The sequence below is a fragment of the Miniopterus natalensis genome, chromosome 8 (assembly GCF_054644295.1).
Source record: "Miniopterus natalensis isolate mMinNat1 chromosome 8, mMinNat1.hap1, whole genome shotgun sequence".
Classification (NCBI taxonomy): domain Eukaryota; kingdom Metazoa; phylum Chordata; class Mammalia; order Chiroptera; family Miniopteridae; genus Miniopterus; species Miniopterus natalensis.
The window spans coordinates 47,202,431-47,216,580 of record NC_142088.1 but is presented as its reverse complement, the minus strand read 5'-3'; positions in this window follow the sequence as shown (position 1 = coordinate 47,216,580).

Sequence of the window (14,150 nt, the reverse complement as noted above, 5' to 3'; positions counted from 1 at the left end):
TTGAAGCAGAACTCAGAGTTTCTGTTGGACACAGAAGAAAGTCAAGCACCAAAGCTTGGAACAAGCCAACTCACTGAACAAGAAAAACGAGAGAAATATAGAAAAATCGAGCTAAGGTTGAGTCAGGAGAGATACCAGCAGCCAGAGATGTGGAGGTCCATCAGAAGAGCTGTGTCTGTGACCCCTTGTGAGGCAGCTGTCATTGGTGTTTGTGAAAGTCATGATGCCTCAGAAAGAAAAAGGATTTTAGAAGAGGAAGTTCAGGGTGGTGATCCTGAGAGGAGAAAAATGGTGTGTGCTTTAATATACACAATCAAGGTGGCAGTGGGCATGTCCAGTAGAAATGACCAATCAAGAAAAATTATATGACCAAAACTTAGCAGGAAATTATTCAGGAAAGTCAAGGAAACTACCATTTTCTGAGCATCCACTCTGTGCTGTTCATTCTCACTTAATCCATTTGTCCTTTGCAAAGGGTATATTATCCCTACTTCTGAGATGCAGAAACTGAGGTTACAAAAAGGTAAACAATGTATATAAGGGCATATATCTCATAAATGGAAGAAACATACAGGATGAAAATTAATATCTGCCTGATATCAAAGTTCTTTCCATCCATTCCTGCTGCTCAAAAGTGAAGCCATGAGAATGCACAAGTTCTCTGAGGGACCAAAAAAAAAAAAAAAGTGGGCAAGGGTCAAAGAAGTCAAGTAAGTGTTTAATGCTACAGTGATTTCAGGTATTAGGACTGATAGCAGCATAGTGTTGGATTTGGCAATTAGGAAGACACTGGTGACCTTGGGAAAAGGAGTTCCTGTACAATGTTGAGGACAGAAGTCAGACTGTCGGCGCGGGGTGGTGAGGGGATGGTGGCTGGAATTGTAAAATGCCCTTTGGAGAATTTTGGCAGAAAAAAAGTAGTAGCTCTGAAGAAAACTACAAGTTGAGGGCCTCTTTTCTTTTGTTAAGGAACACATGCAAATATTTGTGGACAGTGACCATAGAACCACTAGAAATCCATGTTCATTCAGAAGAACCAGGGAATAATTATAAAACATAGTGACATAGGAGGGAAATGATCTCTCTGGCTAGTAAAATTGTCCTTAAATGTTAGGAAGGAAAGAAAAGAAAGTTAAAATATAGGTTTTTAAAGAAGGGTACAAGTACAGAGATATTGGGACATTAGGGTGAGATGAGAAATAATAAAACTTGTGTCACATATTTTGAATCAGTCAAGTAAATAAGATGTCTTAAGAAATGGATCTGGAGGCCCAAAGAGTGAATGAATAAATGAATGACAGGAGGAAATTTACAGACACACTTCAGTTAGTGTCAGAGGGAGAGGATGCACTAAATAGACAACCTCATTGTTAAGTGAACTAGAGTTTTGAACAACCTCACTGTGTGTTGAAAGTTGATGGAGCAGAGCTGCTATAAACTACGAGGTCCATCACAATCTACCTTGTAAAATCCATCCTATTGCAGCCCCTATGGGAGACAGACATGCTGATAATACAGGCAGCATCAATCTTGCCTCTATGAGATGTGATATTTAATATGTTGCATTGAAACCAGGACACATAAAGATATTGATACCTGCCTTCTCCTCCTACCATGTACAGAGTAAATGGCCAGTGCATCACGTCCATTGGCAGAATCTAGCAGACTTTATCTTGGTGCTTAAACTCTACTGTTCAAACAAAAGCTTATTGGTAAATCTAATTTTATTAGAGAAAAAATGAAGTTTTGCAGGACTCACAGTGAGGACATTTAAAAAATATTGACCTAGAATTAATAGTAGATTTGGTAGCTCCCTTTGAAAGGGTAGAAAAACCTGGCTAATATATTAGCTTGGCTATTAAAGAGATGAGGCAGATTAAGGAAAGAAGGTTGAGCATCTGCTTCCTTTTTTCTTTATCCTTAAAAAACCATGACAACTCAACTTCTCTTTATTGATAGACTATTATCTAACAATTCAGTCAACATCCAAAGTACATACTTGAACAAGATAAGAAAAATGACCTTTTATCAGATTGTAACACCGAGTTGCCTTATATTCTGAAATTCAAGTCCAGTTTTAAGGAAAGGGAAAAAAATAAACATTTTTCTCAGCATTGATGCCATTTATTCTGATGTAATTTGGGATTTCATACTGTTCTGTGAGCCAGAAATTCTAGAATACAGACATCATGAATACAGACTTTTTCAAAAACACCTCTACAGAGGCACATGTTGATTTAGGAAGTGTCCACATGATAGTAAAACAACCAATCAATTCCGTGAAAAAAAATCAATTGATTCAATAAAAACATCAAACAGGCTGTTTGCTGTCATGAAGATCAAACTACTGTTCGACAGAACTTTTACTTTTTAATCAATGGTATCGATGTCTGTAAACACCATCTTAAGTTAACCAGCCTGTGTTCACCGTACAAAAGAGATCCAAGTTGTTATCCGTGAAATGATTTTAGCAAGAGAACACAAATGAAAACCTCAACTTTGAGTCCAAATTCCAATTTCCTCCTCGCAGCTTTTTCCATCATGTCTAATTTCTTTCTTGTTAACTTCCTTCAGGAAGGAATTCCTTTCATATCATGGTTCCATTTATTAAGCAGCACAATATACCTCAGGCAAGGTTGCCATCCTCATACTGAAAAGCATCTTACGTGTTTACCTTTAAAATAAAGGTGGTAGATTTTAGCCTTCCTTTCTTTATATGCATCGCTCATCTTTTCTGGATGATATCTCTGGAATCTGTAGTATATCCATCATTATCTAACTGCCAACTGTTTTCAGAGGAGCTGTTGCTTTAAGCTCATTATTTCTTCCGATTGGAAAATCCGCAGAGCCTCTTTCTAGCACACACAGCAGCCTGCATGGTACATGTGTACAGATGAATGGTTGGGCTTGTCCTTCAGAGACTCTTTGTACCCAGCTTTGCCTCAGAACTACAGTGTGTAATGAGCAGCCAGTGCATACTCATGTGCCTTAAAAGTATACAGTGAAGCCATTAAAAAAAAATTGCCAAAATAGAGAGCAATTCTGTAAATAAGCTGTTAGTATAGCACATAGTTCCACAGTGTTTCTTACTCACCTAAGAGTTTGGGATTATCATGACTCTCCTATAATTAGTTCCCACAAAACTTCCTTGATGTCAAGTAGGGTTCATTGGGCAGTTGCCTTTCAAGAAGAGTTATATGGGCTATACTTTGGGAGATTTCCTACTAAATCTGAGTGGATAATGAAAGAACTAACATGCAGATTGTGGGTAAAGCAGGTGAAGACTCTGAATACTATTTAATTTAAAGGTCAGTGCAATCACATTCACGCAGTTACAACCAGAAAAAAATATTTATGTGTTATGTCATTCTCCATAACTTATCTAATAACCTAAGTTAACAGGTATAGATGTTTCAGAGTTTCAGAATGTAATTTTCATATTGTTAAAGATTGAATGGTGCTTAGACATATTAAAAATGTTTAAATTTACCATGTGTACTGCTCTCTAAAGTCTATTTTAGGACATGAGATAATGTAGAGTATATCTGTAAATAATTGCTAGGTCACCAAAATAAAGTATGTTTTCCTCTCAAAGCAAATATATGGAACACTCCACCATGATCCTACAGTGTACATTATGCACTGTTACTGTTTTTGTTAAAGCAAAGAAAAGCCAAAAGGATTAGTTACCTCAGCTGTAAATGTATGAGTTACAGAAACACAGCTGGAAAGTCACAGTTTCCTCCCCTTCCACAGTCTTTCTCATGGCTCAAATCAGCACGGCTCTCTATTAAGGCCTAAAAGACAAAGATGTATTGTCACTGACTCCTGCCATGCTAACACTCAAGTGTACCACCTTTACTGATCTATCTTCAGGTATTGATAACAATTATCTATGCTCACATCAGTGGGTTGAAATTATTGTGACCGTGAGAAATACAAACCTGCACCCTGTGATTTTAGCAAGAATACTGAGAAAATCTGACATAAAAAATAAACAAAGGCATTATACACTAAGCCCTGGGATATTCAAGTTTCAGAAAGGACAATCAGAAAATAACTATATTTAAGCTCCCAGCAGGAGTATATGCTGCTGCTGCTAATGGTTATATACATCTCAGAACTGAAAGATGGAAGTTGTACTAAAAGTTTAGATTTTATCACAATATATCATTGTATTTTTAAAATAAATCAATGGAAGATGCTCTTCTTTTGAAACATTTCTGTGCTGCTTTATACACAAATTTCTTTTGTGGAGACTATTTATCTTCCTGCTAATTTTTTCTAAGTCCAAAAGTAAAGTTTGTCCCAATTTCCTAAGTTCTTATGAAAGAAAGGACAAGCTGTAGTAGTTCAGCCACTTCATGCCATGTTTCTAGGAAATTTAAAGGCCATGGCACCACTAAAGGGTTTGATTGTAGAAAACATCACTGATGAAACATTTCATTTAGATGCTACACAAAGTAATGAGCAGTAGAAGGTGTGTTTAAAAAATCCTTATAGCCCAGCCCGGCCGTGGCTCAACAGTTGAGCATCAATCTAGGATCCAGGAGATCGCAGTTTGATTCCCGGTCTGGGTGCATGCCAGCAACCACCCAGCAGGGGGCGTGCAGGAAGCAGCTGATCAATGACGACTCTCTCATCATTGATGTTTCTCTCTCTCTCCCTCTCCTTCTCCCTTCCTTTCTCTGAAATCAATAAAGATATATTTAAAAAATCCTTATAAATACGAGTCATTATGAGGATACCTGCCATCCATATTCTTAATTAAAATGTTAATCAGACACGGTTGTAAAAAAAATACAGAAATATCCCCTCCTCTACGCTATGCCTAGTTTTCCCCAATGGTAACATTTTATAAAAACTATGGTATAATGCCATGATCAGGATCTTGACATTGATACAGTCCACCTGTCTTATTCAGATTTCCCTAGTTTGACTTGTAGTAATTTGTGTGTCATTTTACATTCTAAAGATTTCAATATTCCAATATAGGAACTATCTTTATTAAACTTTTCTGAGTATGTGATGGGTAGGCACCATTGGTGCCTGGATCTGAAGCTAACTATCCCTGGTTCTATAAATGAGTTAGTTAATATGTTTGATCAAATTTCATTTCAAGAACTGATTTGCCACATGACAGTAATGGTAACATAGTCCAAGACCAAGACTGATGTTAAACAAGAAGGAATAAAAGCTTACAAGCAGCGCTGCTTACTTTCCCAGCAAGAAATTGGGTGCTTTGAGAAACACTAAAAATAATATGAGATATATCTTTAAGTTCACTCCTGTGTGCACCAACGGGTTGAATTTTGTCATTATTTTTATTGAGTGCCCTCTGGGTATATAGTTCTATACGAGTGAAAGGAATACAGTTTTATGGGTAGAGATCATCTCGAAGGCCCAAAGTCCTAAATTTTTGGCTGAATCATACTGCAGACCACCTAAATATAATCCCCAAGTGGCAATTTTGATTCTCTTTTTCAGTTTCTCACCTGTGAGTTAAAAATTGTGGGGTGTGATAAGGCAGAAAGAATTGACACGGTAAAACTAAAAGAAATAATTCAGTCTAATTTTCTTCGTTGCTTTCAGAAGAACATTCTGTCTTCAGTGATAACAGTAGTATAGCTTAACACTTAAGTATTTCTATATGCCGTGTCCTGTGCTTAGCCCTTTACATGCACTACCTAGTTTAATTACTACCACACTCACAATGTGATCTAAGACTTAGAGACTATTATTTTTCCCATTTTACAGATGACAAAAACGAGGCTTAGATGATTTAACTTACTCAAGGTCATGCAACTGGTAGTTTGCAAAGCTGAATCTTGAATTGCAGTTTCTACCACAATGTCCATGTTTTTCTTTTACTCACTACATTATATTGCTTTCGTTTCTCTAGTCCATTTGTTCATTTTACTTTGGGTCAAGAAGAAAAATGACTTCTAGGATCTATAGCCCTGTTCTGCCAACAGTCATTGAAATTTCCCTGTGTTGCAGAAACGCTGCACAAGGATCTGACAGAGCTATGATTTGGGAAGAAATCTACCCAGAACAGAAAGATAATACAATAATAATAATAATAATTTTTTAAAACATAAAAATTAAGTTTCTCAAGAATAATTGATAACCCACTATTTTGTAGCAAATAAGTTACAATGCCAGTTTAATTAAAAAAAGAAAAAGGTGTTTGTAAGTCATTTGCTCACCGCTTGATAGCTAGTAGCAGAAGTACAGCCTTTTACCAAGAAAAGACCAGAAAGGAACAGAACAGTAGACACATGTATATCCTATGCTTTAATCCAGAAGCACTGAATTTATGAGTCCTCAGAGGCCTTTTAAATGCTGCAAGAAGAATCCAGGGCTGGTAGTCAGAGGACACTGTGCAGAGAACAAAGCCCTGATGGTATCAAATCAAGGGGTCCCACCCCGCTAAGAGGTAGTCATAAATCTCAGGAGAGACACCCACAGCACCAAATGGATCTCTCTGGGCACATACATAAAATATCTTCATTCCTAGGGCATCAAAATTTCTGCCTAAGGAGGCTTTATAATAAAAGATGGTAAGTACACTTTTATCAGACTCACAGACTGGCTGCCTGCAGCCTGCAATGCTGAGAGTAAGGAGTCCACACAGCAAGGGATGTTTGATGAGTAACTCAGCAGCAAACTGACCCTCATGGCCGGAGCCTGCTGGTGTGCACGCCCCAAAGTACAGAGAGACAGATGGAGGTGATGAGCTGGGGATGGCTTCCAGTGCAGATGGGGTGCAGAAAAGGTGGCTTGTTAATAACACTGCTGCTCCAAGCAACTTCTTGTCAGCAGTCAAAGTTTCAAGATCATGGACTTGTGGCTTCTTGAAAATTGCTGCAGGACTGACATAATTCCTAGTGTAATTCCTGGTGTAGTTCCAATAAAAAATAAGAGAAGTCTTATAACACTCCAAAGGGCTGTGGTAAGGCCATTGGTATTAAGTAACTGATATTTGATGAAATTATACATCTTCTAGTCTTCAGTATTCATACTGCTCAAGAATGGGATTTTTTTAGGGTTGATATTCATGTTAACCATGCTTTTCCCCTTTACATTCTGGTAAAAGCAAATAATCAACCCCAGAGCACTTTATTTTTAAGACTTTTTTCTAAAAAGATTTCCAATGCATGCTACAAAGCAATTTTTGATGTAAGAACCACCGAGTATGTGGCTTACTGTAGGAGGAGTTCATTTTTAGACAAGGTATCAGGTCAAAGTACTGAATTTTCAGCACGGGGTCAGGTGATCTTTACTAAAAATATGATTAATGCAAAACCAAATAGGAAGATTAATTTGAGCATTGTTGGGATTTGACAATGTAATTACACACTAGCTTTTCCTTTCACACTGACACAGATTATACTCTCATAAAATGATGATATTCTTTTCTTTTCAAAAAATAAAATCACAATAAACATTCTAAATGTCTTCCTGGGATAAGCCATAATGAATAAATGTCTTACTAAGACATTTCTTACTCAGATAGTTCAAAATGACAATGACTATAACAATAATTTGCAATGATTTTATTGATCCTACAAAATGGACAAAGCTTAGAGTTTCCAGAAGGATTCACAATGGAACTTCCTTTTGTCAAAAATTAGATGTTGGTATTCGTGTATCAATAAGTGGTAAATGTATTCCATAGTTTCCCTTTTTGCCCCCAGTTCCTTCTTTTCATGATTATGAATTCTAACAAACAGATAGTGCTAACAGAATATTAGAGGTTGACTTGTGCCCCTAAAAACTAAGAAAACCTTATCTTCTCAATGCCCGAGACAATGTAAAAACAATGACAAGCCCTTATATTTTTGGTGGAGGGTTCACAAAGTTCACCTGTAAACATATAGGTAGCACTGAATCCCATGTTAGTATCATTAATCCCATTTTACAGATTAAAATATCAATGTTCTGAGAGGCTTAGTGTTTGCTCAAAGCTACCTAACTGGTAGATTTTAACAGGAAATGCCTCCAGCTGGAGGCACCACCAGAAAGAAACAAAATTATTCTAGATACCTAAAGCCAGGTTACATGATCTAACCAATACAAGAGTATTAAGGTAACAATGGGACAGCATATTTGAAAATTGGTTCTTTTCTGCTTTAAGTATAAGATATAAGAAAAAATCACTGCTCCCATCCTTGGCTCTCCTTAAAAATTCATGCTGGTATACAATGAACTAGTTAGGATTGATAGGGGGGATAAACCCACAAACAGTAGGTCCTCAGGCTCTGTGCTACGTATTCGTCGGGAGTGACTGCAGCCACAGTCTGTGGGGTCTGTGGGGGGCGTTTCAGAAGCACAGGGTTAGCAATCAAAAGTTAAAAAAAAACAAAAACAAAATTAAGTAAACTTAACCTACTAGGGCATTTTATCAAGCTATAAGACAAATAGACTTCTTTTAAAAAGAAAAAACGTTGACATATTTTTCTTTCGCTTAATCTTTGATTGCCTTTCAGGTGGGGGGAAGGGCTGAGGTTGGAAGTGAGAGCCAAGTGATGAAGGGAAGCAGCCGGAGCCTGTCTCTCAAATGTTCCTGTTAATCTGCTTCCTGCTGCCAGCCCTGCCACTCAGCAGGCTCCTAGGGACTGAGCAAGTGTTGAGAAGAGCAAGGATGGGAGAGGCAAGAAAGAAGAGAGAACGGAGAAACGGATGTGGCTGGGGAAAAGAGAGTGGCAAAATCTTGTTTGTAGCAGAATTTTCCATGAACTCCCCCAAATCACTAATTTGGTCATGTTTCAATTTAGTGTTGACCTCTTTGTATGTATGTATGTATGTATGTATGTATGTATGTATGTGTGATCTATCTTCCAGTTGGCTACATATTTATAAATTATAAGTAACTTTTCACTGAGAGTATTCAGGCTACTTATTTTTATTCACATTTCAACACTTGATCTCAAACTAGTTAGGTATACATGTATAAATAGGCACACACGCTGACACAGGCTGATAAATGAATCAGATAACTCTATTTATAAATAGTTATCGACCTGCTGCTCTCTGCAGTGTTGCCACTTTACACTGCAGTAGACCCAAATGATCTATTTTGAGTCTGGACCTTTAGTTTAGCTGACAGATGACTAAAATGATGTGTTACTAGAAAGTAGTCCATTAAGTCTTTGTCGTAAAGACACTGAAGACTAGGAGAGGAACAAATAGGAGAGCTAGACTCATACTCTCGTGTGGGTCCGCTGTGGTCATTCCCGGTTAATCTGCAAGACTCTTTTCTGGGATAAATCATCAGACAGGAGCCTTCGCGATGGAAGAACAGCCCAGCAGGTAATACACACAGTCAGTAAGCTGCCAGCTTGTTGACAGCCAGTGTGGTGGATTTCATACTCTATGGGGATGTCAGCTTCTAGGGAGTTCAAACTAGAGCCCTAGTAAAGGCAAACTCCAAGATAGTAATTATGCCTGTCAGGAATGTTTTGCCGGGCAGATTTAGCAGTGGCCTGACATGTCCAGACTTTAAAGGAGATTTTGAAAGGACAGGAAAATCACCCAGAATTTCTTTGCCAACCATTCCCACCCATCAGAAACCACAGCCTTAAAATCAAGGAGGTCTTATCAGAACAAAGGGTCACAGGAAGAGAAATTTGCACGTGGTAGGGCAGACTTTATACCTGGAGCTTTACTCACTTCCAGTTAGCTAACTGTCTTCATTATGAACCAGAATCCTTCTCCTCCTCTGAATGCTTCTTAGGGCAGAAAAACCCACTCTCACCAAAGTTCATGACACATTCCACTGTGGGTTTTATAAAATGCATAGATTTCTAAAAACTTTTTTTTTCTAAAAAAATTTTAAGACTAGAAACAGACAGGAAAAGTCTTCTGAATGAGAAGAAAAGAGAGATTGGCTCTATATGAAAACCTATGTTCACCTCACAAATACACAAAACATTCTTATTTTCTCTCAGTGCCTTGATCTTATTAAGGAGACAGACAGATAGAGGTATATAAAATATTTAATTATAAAGTGCAGTTGCTAACCAAAATGTTATGAAGAACCTCACTTCATAGTGTTACTGCCTTAATTTTTATTTCACAGTGATTAGAAAATAAGAATACCTCTATAAACAGCATTAAATTGGATGATTTTCTTCCCTCATAAAAATAAATTATCATCTGGATGGTGACTTAGCAGTGATTGTCCGAGATTCTTTATGTAGAGTGTCTGTCTTTATCAAATAAGTAAGTTCTGTGAACATGATCCATCCACTTGAATATGATCTACTTGAACATGGAGATGATTTTCTGATACAGAACCTGCAACATATTGCCTGCAGCTGTTATAAGGCATTGCCAACAGGGGACTATTTTCTACGTAGGTTTCAGGTAGATAGAAAAATAAGTATGTAGAAAATAGATAGTTAGATATTGATATAGATATTGAAATAACTAGTTACAGTGATAAATATTCCTCACATTTAAATTGTATGTGCTATTAGCATATAAAGCTCTTGTATTTGAATCTGGAATCAGCAAATGAGACTGTTCTTAACTTCAGCCTTCCTTTCTCATCTTTGAACTACTCACCCTGGCCTTCCTTATAAGGCATCAGCAATATACATACTCATATTCTAATCTGGCCTTGGTTAGGATCTGAACCCCTGGAGGATAAAAGACTTTTTCCCTAGGGGGCTGAAAGGAGATATGGCAAAACTCTCATGTTACCCCAGAAATTTCATCAAGTGGCCCAACTTTAGGGCAGAGGTATTCTAATCTCAATCCTGCCTGAACAACCAACCCCTAAAATGTTCTATTTGCTGAGCACTATCTTTGCCTTTACTTAATATCCATGTATTTATTTTTAATGATTGCTCTATTGTTCTTTAGTTGTATGGGGTCCATTCTAGCTTGGAAACTCCTACAGGTGAGAGAATATGTTAATTAGCCTAAACGTATCTTACCCCATCCCATCTTTTAATTTTATATTTAAAAAATTAGTATGTAGTTAATAAATATTATTATTTATGGGTTCAGTAAAATACCTTACTGTGATTTTGGAGAATATTATATTCTTCTACTTAACATAAGTGCCAATACTTTATCTTGAATTGATTATTTTTTCCTATTTATCATAGCAACCTAAACCTTTTCATAAATAAAATGTTAAGCATAATGCCTGCTAATAGTAAGGGCCCGATATATGTTAACTAGCTTTTTGAGACAGTGGTCAGTTCATGAGCTTCAGGTTCTGTCATTCCTACATTAAAAACCTCACTATATAACTCTTTGCTGTTTGAACTTAGACAAGTCACTTAATATGTCTATAGATAATATTACCTTTTTCATAGTTTAATTCAGGTGAAGCACCTAGTACGGCTCCAGCCATATGACACAAACTTTAAAAAAATACTATCTTCCTAGTAACTTTTGTCAGGGCATCTGACATTCAATCTCTGAAGACTTAGGGAATCTTTTCCCTTTTCTGTTACAACCTAGGCTCTTTGCTGAACTTCTGCCTCTCTGTCAATTAATTCTTCTTCTCCTGCACATTTCTCCTCTAGATTCTTACACGCAGAGATTACCTAAGTATCTGATCTCAGAACATTATTTTTCTTTCTCAGTCCATTCTAGACTTTTAGACCACTTCATTTACTCTCAATGGTAGCATTTCTATTTCATCACTTCCTTGTAGGACTTTGCTTCATAAATCTCAAAGGAAGAAAGAAGTAATGAGACAAGCATGTCTTCATCTTCCCCCCACCTAGCCTCTAAGCCCACCTGCATTGTCCATGTCCTCACTCGCCACACCTTTACAATGGAGATGTGTCTTTCCTTCAAAAACAAAGGCCAACTCCTCCGCTTTTGCTTCAGACCTCATCAGCTTCAGTCTTCTCAGGACCTTATTCCATCTGTCTTCATCTCTTTTTTCTAGTTAGTCTCTATCCTTTCCTACTAAATTCTCCCCCTAGATATTTCAATGTGTTTAACAGTTCCTATATCTAAAACAAAATACAACAATAATAAGCCTTCCCTTTTCTCCACATCACATTCCAACTCCTGCTTGAATAATTTTCTCTCCTTTATAATCAAGCTTCAGGGGAGCATTGTCTATTTTCGTGTCTCCTCCACTTTCTCTTCTTCAGTTAACTCTTCAACTCAATCCAACATGACTTTGGGCCCCACCACATTAAAACTATTTTCACTAAGGCCACCTCTGATACCCATGATGTGATATCTAATGGACATTTTTCTGCACTCATCTTTCTTGACTTATTAAAAACATGAAAAATATTGGTCAACGCTTCTCATCTTCCATGACTGCTGAATCTCTTGGTTTACCTGATACTCTTCTATATAATTATAAGTACACTTTGGCCACTATCACCTTTCTCTGCACCCTGTCTTTAAATGTTGATGATGTTCAGATATCCCTCCTCTTCTCACTCTTCCATCTTGTCATAGCAATCTAACCAAAAAGAAGGGAGGGAAAATTCATGGAAGTGGACAACAGTGTGGTGATGTGGGGTGTATGTGGGGGGATAAGAGGAGCAGGTGAAAGAGGGCATAGCTGGGATTGAAAACAGTCTACTCAACCATTCTTAAAAGAAACCTAGAAGCCATCTCTTATATCTCTCCCTCACTTTTAACTATGCTTCATCATCAAATCTTTCATCTTTACCTACACCACTCTTCTTCCCCACTATCACCACACCAATCAAATCCCTATCATCTCTCGCTGGTATTATTGATATAAACTCATAATTGAATTATGTCTTTTTTTGACCCTGACAGTCTACCCTACCTCATAGAATCCACCATAAAATGCAAATCTCATCATGCCACTTCTCTTCTTAAAACTCATCTATAATTTTCCACTGTCATTAGATACATTTTAAAATCCTTACCATGGCCTAAAATGTCTTGTATGATCTGTCTCTGATTCCATTTACAATTTTATTCCAGAGTTTGTCTCCCTTTATTTTCCAAGTTTCAGTAACCCTCGTCTTCTTTGAAGACCACGAATGCTCACATCTGTCTCTAATCTTAGCATTTCCACATTAACCCTTCCCTCTGCCTGAACATACATCCAGCATCCTTAGCTCAGGTAACTCATTATTATTGTTCATGTTTCTCCTTAAATTAAACATCTTTAAGAGAAGCTTTTCAATCTCTCACAATTAAAGTCACATCCCTATTATAATGCCTACTTCTATCATTGACTTTTTCTTCAGGGAACTAATACCCATTTAAATTATATATCAATTTGTATAATGATGTTTATCTTCCATGGTAAGCTCCATGAAAGTAGAGGTCATGTTTACTTGCTCAGCTCTGTGTCTATATACAGAATTAGGAAAATAATGGCTACCCAATAAATTTCAGTTGCATGACTGCAAAATTCTGTAATCCTTGTCCAGCCTTGACCCCTCTCCAGGGTATCAGACTTCTATATCCAAAAGAACCACAAGCACCTCACAGGTAGCACATTAGCAACCAAATACATTGTCAACCCTCTCCCAACCTGCACACCCTACCATCCCTATCTTTGCTATTGGCATTCGTCACCCTCTTCCATTTTGAAACCTTAAAGTCATTTTCATTTCCTCTCTTTCTTTCACTTCTAGTGTCCAATTGATTGTCCACATTGGTTACTTTTTCCTTAGAGGTGTTTCTCAAATATATCTTTCCGTTTTTATTTCCACTGTTATTTCCCATGTAGGCTTTCATCATCCTTCTTCTGGACCCACTGAATGGTCTTCCTATGTTCAATATTTCACTTAATCACTGCATCCCCTATATTGGATAGGTTGAGAGACCGTAGCATAGAAGTCAGGATCACGGACTCTGAAGCTATCATGGCCGGGAAAAAACCTGGCTCTGTTCCTTCCTTGCTATATGACCATTATCAAATTGCTTAATCCCCACTGTGTTTCACTGTAAAAGAAGGACAGTAATGAAACTACATGTGGAACTATGTTGAGGATTAAGTGAGTTGCTATAAACTGTACATGTAGAACAGTGCTTGGCACACGCTAAGCACTCAATAAATGCTAGCTACTATTATATTGTTAACATTAATTTTCTAAAGTTCCAGACTAAAACATCACTATATGTCCATGCTTCCTCGTTGCCAACAGAAAAATACTCAGACTACTACTTAAGAA